Source organism: Delphinapterus leucas, chromosome 12 (assembly GCF_059928025.1).
Source record: "Delphinapterus leucas isolate spDelLeu-1000000601 "Yukka" chromosome 12, BTC_Dleu_Yukka2, whole genome shotgun sequence".
Taxonomy (NCBI): Eukaryota; Metazoa; Chordata; class Mammalia; order Artiodactyla; family Monodontidae; genus Delphinapterus; species Delphinapterus leucas.
In genome coordinates this window covers 32,753,516-32,758,993 of record NC_143140.1, presented here as the reverse complement: position 1 = coordinate 32,758,993, position 5,478 = coordinate 32,753,516, and the positions used below count along the sequence as shown (strand labels likewise).

General features: G+C 40.9%; 1 pseudogene; it reads left to right on the top strand.

Moving 5' to 3' along the window:
- The first annotated feature begins 3,702 nt into the window (after positions 1-3,702).
- On the top strand, positions 3,703-5,224 carry LOC149747858 (lymphocyte antigen 6E pseudogene; annotated as a pseudogene).
- Positions 5,225-5,478: the final 254 nt, after the last annotated feature.

The window sequence follows — 5,478 nt, the reverse complement described above, 5'->3', positions numbered from 1 at the left end:
GAAAGACTATTCTTAAAGGAAATGATTGTTGAGTTGTACTACATTAAAATTAAGAACATCTCTTCATGAAAAGTTAAGAGAGTAAAAAGGCAACCTGTGGAACAAGAGAAGATGTTTGTAATGTGTACAAGTGAGGGCTTGTGTACAAATTATATAAAGAATTCCAAAAATCAGTAAGAAAAAGATGGACATGTCACAGAAAAATGGATACAAGGTAGAAACAAGCACTTGATATATGAAAGGTATTCAGTCTCATTAGTTGTGAAAGAGCTACAAATGTGAAAAATTAAATGAGATGTATTATGCACCTACAAAGTTAAAAATAAATGAGATGGTATTTTGTTCCTATCAGTCTCAAATAAAAAGACTGACAATATTAAGTGCTGACAAGGATGCAAGCAATGGAGAGATTATACTTTAAAATTTATGAACATTTCAATCGGTACATCCACTTATAAAAAAGTTTGACAGTATTTACTAGAGTTGTATGTATACATGTGGTATAACCCAGCAGTTTCATCTAAGGGTATATATCCTACAGAAATGGGTGGATGTATGTACTCAGAAGCAAGTAAAATAATATCCTAGCAACATTAATAATAAGGCCAAAAATAATGAAATAGTCCATAAACAGTAAAATAAAAATATAAATTTTTATTTATTCATATGGTTTAACCTATATAGAAATACAAGGAATAAACAACAGCTATGAATGTGAATGAATAACTGTTTTATGCAACATGTATACTTCTCATTATATAATGTGTCCCTAAAGAAGCTAGACAAATAAAGAATAGCTAATATATAATTCCATTAACTTAAAGTTGAAAAACAAGTAAAATAAATCTATAGTATTAGAAGTCATCATAATAGTTCTCCTTGGGGAGGAAAGAGGAAGTAATGACGACAGGGCATCATGAAATGTGCTTCAGGGGTACTGAGAAGCTTCTACTTTTCAGCCTGGCACTGGTGCCATGGATGTCCACTGTGGGATAAGTCACTGAGTTTTACATTCTTTTTGTGAATTTATGAGTTTATACTTCAATTTAAAAATGCTGTGCATATTTTAAATAAGTACTTTTTAAATTTAGGAGCAAAGATTTTATTTTGTAACTATTAAAAATGTCTAATAATGTTATTTTCCAAATCCTGCACATCTTTGATTACTTTTACCACCTTCACCTGCTTAAGACTGAGTTTATTAAAACCCTCTACACTTATTCTACTTCTAATCTTTATTCCATGTTTTCTCCCTCCTGAGAGCTTTTCCTTTATGTCTTCCAGTGCAGTGTTGTTATTTGATACATTCAAGTTGTTTATGATTTTTCCAGTTTGGGTACACATTAGCCTTTTTTTCTTGCCTGCTTAATAGTATTTTGTTCAATAGTAAGTCCTGATTTCTTTTAGTTTGCATTTTCCTAGTGTATTTCTTTTTTTTTTTTTTTTTGTGGTATGTGGGCCTCTCACTGTTGTGGCCTCTCCCATTGCGGAGCACAGGCTCCGGACGCGCAGGCTCAGCGGCCATGGCTCACGGGCCCAGCCGCTCCACGGCATGTGGGATCTTCCCGGACTGGGGCACAAACCCGTGTCCCCTGCATCAGCAGGCAGACTCTCAACCACTGCGCCACCAGGGAAGCCCTTTAGTGTAGTTTTTTAATTTTAGCTTTGTATTTTTGATTTCTATTATTTAGTTTTATCTTTTTTTCCTTAATTACTCCTTCTCTTTTTCACTTTTATACTTTCTACTGTTTTGGAAATTCTGGGTCCTATTTTAAATTCTATAAGTGGTTACTTTTATATTTTTCAAATACATTCCGTAATTTTCATTTTTTAATTTTTGGAATACATTTTGAAGTGGTATCTTTTCCATCCTTTTTCTTCTCTTTTTTTTACATGCTCTTCTAATCTGATTCCTATTCAGTATTAAAATGTAAAACTTGGTTTCAGTGCTCACCATCAGTGAACATATGTTCCTCATTCTTGAACTATTAATTTTACTTTATGTCTTGTTAGCTTAGCTTCTATTTTCAAGAAATTGTTTTAAAGAAATGTATATGAATAATCTATTTTCTGTGGCCTTAGTTATATGTTATTTTTCCTTTTATGTTTGTTAATATTTGCTTCACTTTATTTTTTCTGTTTATAAATTCTTAGGTGAATAATTTCTGTGTAGGCTTGATACATGAATCAGGTATGGTATACTATGTATACTTGTCTGGTTTGTTGACTTGGGTGGTTATAAAATATTTTTGGATTAAGAGCTGGAATAGAGTGTGATGTGCACAGCTCTTGGTCTACTCCCAGAGTGCACTGCATTCAAGGCAGCTCCATCCTACTATAAGCCTGCTCTGCTTCCTTTACTGTTGGTCTCCATGAGGTGCATCCTCAGAGGATATGGTGTGGGACTCCCAGTCAGTATTCCCTCCATCTAACCCTTGGCTGCCTCATACTTCCAGAGACTCTGAGATGATGAATAAAGGTGGGTTTAGATAAAGTTCTACACTTGCTCCAGATTCCAGCATTAGATTTTTCATCCATCTCTTCAGAACATAAATGTTAACATAGTATAAAAGGTATGGATTTTAGCTTTCTTTCTGAGTTCTCAGGGTTTTTTTTTTTTTCATGGAAAATTAGGAGATGCTGTGTTGTACCCTCCTATAAAGATACTATTTAAATATAAGAATACAAGTCTACTTTAAAAGGAAATTCATATTTAATCTTAGAAAAATAGATGTATCAGATCATAAGAATCCAAAGAGAGAGAGCGGGTGGGGGAGAAATGTCAATGTGGGGGAAGGAATGTTGCAGCTGCTTTTTGGCATTTAGCAGTAAGTAGATAATGCTTGTGACAATAACAGCAACACACACTGGAAATGACAGGGCCATATTTCAAGATTGTACCTGAAAAAATCTTTAGATAGGAAAAATAAAGTAAATAATTACTAAAAAGAGAAATGAGAGGTAATTAATGAACTGGAAAATAATTATTCATAGGCTTTTGCCTCTGTTTTTTACATACTTGCTCATATTAATTGACTACAATATGCTAAGTACTTATAAGCAATATTTGATTTCCACAATAATATTATGAAATGGCTGTAACTTCTCTGTTCTATAGGTGAGGAACATACAGTTAAAATAATTTGCTTAAGGTCACAGAGCTGCCTTCATTTCCTGTCTATGATCTGGAGCAACAGACTGTGTCCTCTTCCATAGTCAGACTGACTCTTTCTACCTGGTAAAGTTAATTCTGAAAATATTGTTTATTAAATATAAAATGAAGTTATAAAGCATATATTTTATTTAAGTGTAAATGTAAAATGTGTGTTTGACAGGATTATGTTGTATATTTACACTCTTCTCATGTAACCAAAGTAAATATAATTGTCAGGTCCTTCCTGATTATTCTAGAACAAATAATCACCTGTTGCCAGCCCTCCTAGGTGAAGATATACTTGCCTGAGAAACTGAAGAATATCTCTTGGACTTTCTTAGAAACTAGACTAGGTTTCTTAGAAACTAGACTAACACTAGATTATTTCACAGCTAGAGGAAGGGTAGAAATATTATTAAGGTAGATATTAACTCTGTAAGGGCAGTAGGTACTAAGTTGTAGTTCAATTGCTACAACAATTGTAGTTGTCAATTGCTCTGATTACTCATATTAAATAGTTTAACATGAGTTTGGCAGCTCTACTTAATTATTAACCTTAATGTGGAGGAGTTGATGATACTACCTTAAGAGTTTGGGCTGGAAAATGACCCTTGGCATGCATCAAGAACTCCTTGGCCTGCCAAGAAGTGCAATGTTAACACCCATATAATGAATTATAATAAGCTGGTTATGTGCAACATGCCCATATTTGTCCTTGAAACTCTCTAAACCAAACATAAAATCAAGGCCATTAGGAATACATTGAACATCTTTGGGAGAGTGAAAATCAAACTCTTTATGTAGTGTAATTTCCACTTCCATACATATGGAATACAATGTGGGACTTCTGGAGCGGGCCGCCGCGGGCTCGGGCTCAGGGGCAGGCTTGACTGCACGGCCGGGGACCTGCGTCCGCCGGCGGGCTGACTTCTTTGGCTTCGTGAGACCCCAGCGGGGACGCTAGTCCCCTCCAGAATGAAGGTCTTCCTGCCGGTGCTGCTGGCTGCCCTCCTGGGTGTGGAGCGAGCCCACTCCCTGGTGTGCTTCTCTTGCGTGAATAAGAACAGCAACTGGTACTGCCTGAAGCCCACCGTCTGCTCCGATACAGACAACTACTGGGTGAGCATCTCTGCCTCCGCTGTTATCGGGAACGTGGTGGACTTTGCCTACACCCTGAACAAGGGCTACTCCCCATTCTGCCCCATCCCGAGCGTCAATCTCCGTGTGGCGTCCGTGGACACCCGCTGCTGCCAGAGCTTCCTGTGCAACATCAGTGCGGCCGACCGCGGGATGCGGGCCAGCGCCGCTGTGCTGGGCCTCGGGCTCCTGCTCAGCCTGCTGTCGGCTCTGCTATGATTTGGCCCCTGACCCCCGGGACCCTGTGCCCGGCCCAGACTCCCAAAGCTCAGGAAAGAAGGAAAGCCCAGCTCCTCCCAGACCCAAGAGGATCTCGAAGCCTCCTCCCCTAGATTCCTCCCCCTGCAGAGCCCACTGTCTAGGCCCTGGGTCCCCACAGGCAGGCCTGCCCTCTGCACCCACACACCTGCCGGCTACTCTTACTTCCCAGTCAGCCTTCCAGGGGGAACCTGGGAATGGAGCCTGAGGGCCCCAGAGTCAGAACCACGTCCCAGGGACATGCTGGGAGGGGCACCTGATCCCAGGCCTGCCCCTGTCCAGGCCCTGTCCGCCCGCAGGTGCGGAAGATGTGCTGTGTGGAGAGGCGCTGGTCCGTGTGTCCTGCTAGGCACGGGTGAGTGTGTGGCCAGGTCTCGGCCTGTGTCGGGGGGCGGGGATGGAAGTAAGCGTCAGGATCCCGGCATCCGCAGCCCCTAGAGCCCCAAGCGCCAGCACAGAACCCCTTTCCCCTGGCATCTCTGCACACCTCATTTCACTCACTTCGAGGGCAGCCTTTAGGAAGACATGCCTTCCACTGTCCCCAGGTCTAGGCTGCTGACCCAGGAATCTGCTCCCAGCCCGAAATCCAGCTGCTCTCGGGCCCCCTCCCTCCACCGCCACACTGGAGCCCTCCTGCTGCTTTGCTGCCTCAAATAAACACAGATGTTCCCACCACCCCCCCAAAAAAATGTGGGACTTCTAGCAAATGTGCCCTGTCCGTAACTGGCCAAGTATTATTCAACACTGAGCGCCTCTAGGTGTCAGATGACATAAGGGACGCGGTCTTACCATTGGGGTAAGGTTCCTATACCTGAGCAGCAGTGAATCCACTGGTAGGGATGGAGCTTTGAATCAGGGATGCAGATTTTAAATTTGTTTTGCTTTCTTCTGTGTTTGATATAGAGGCTCTACCTTCCTAATAGTCTTAA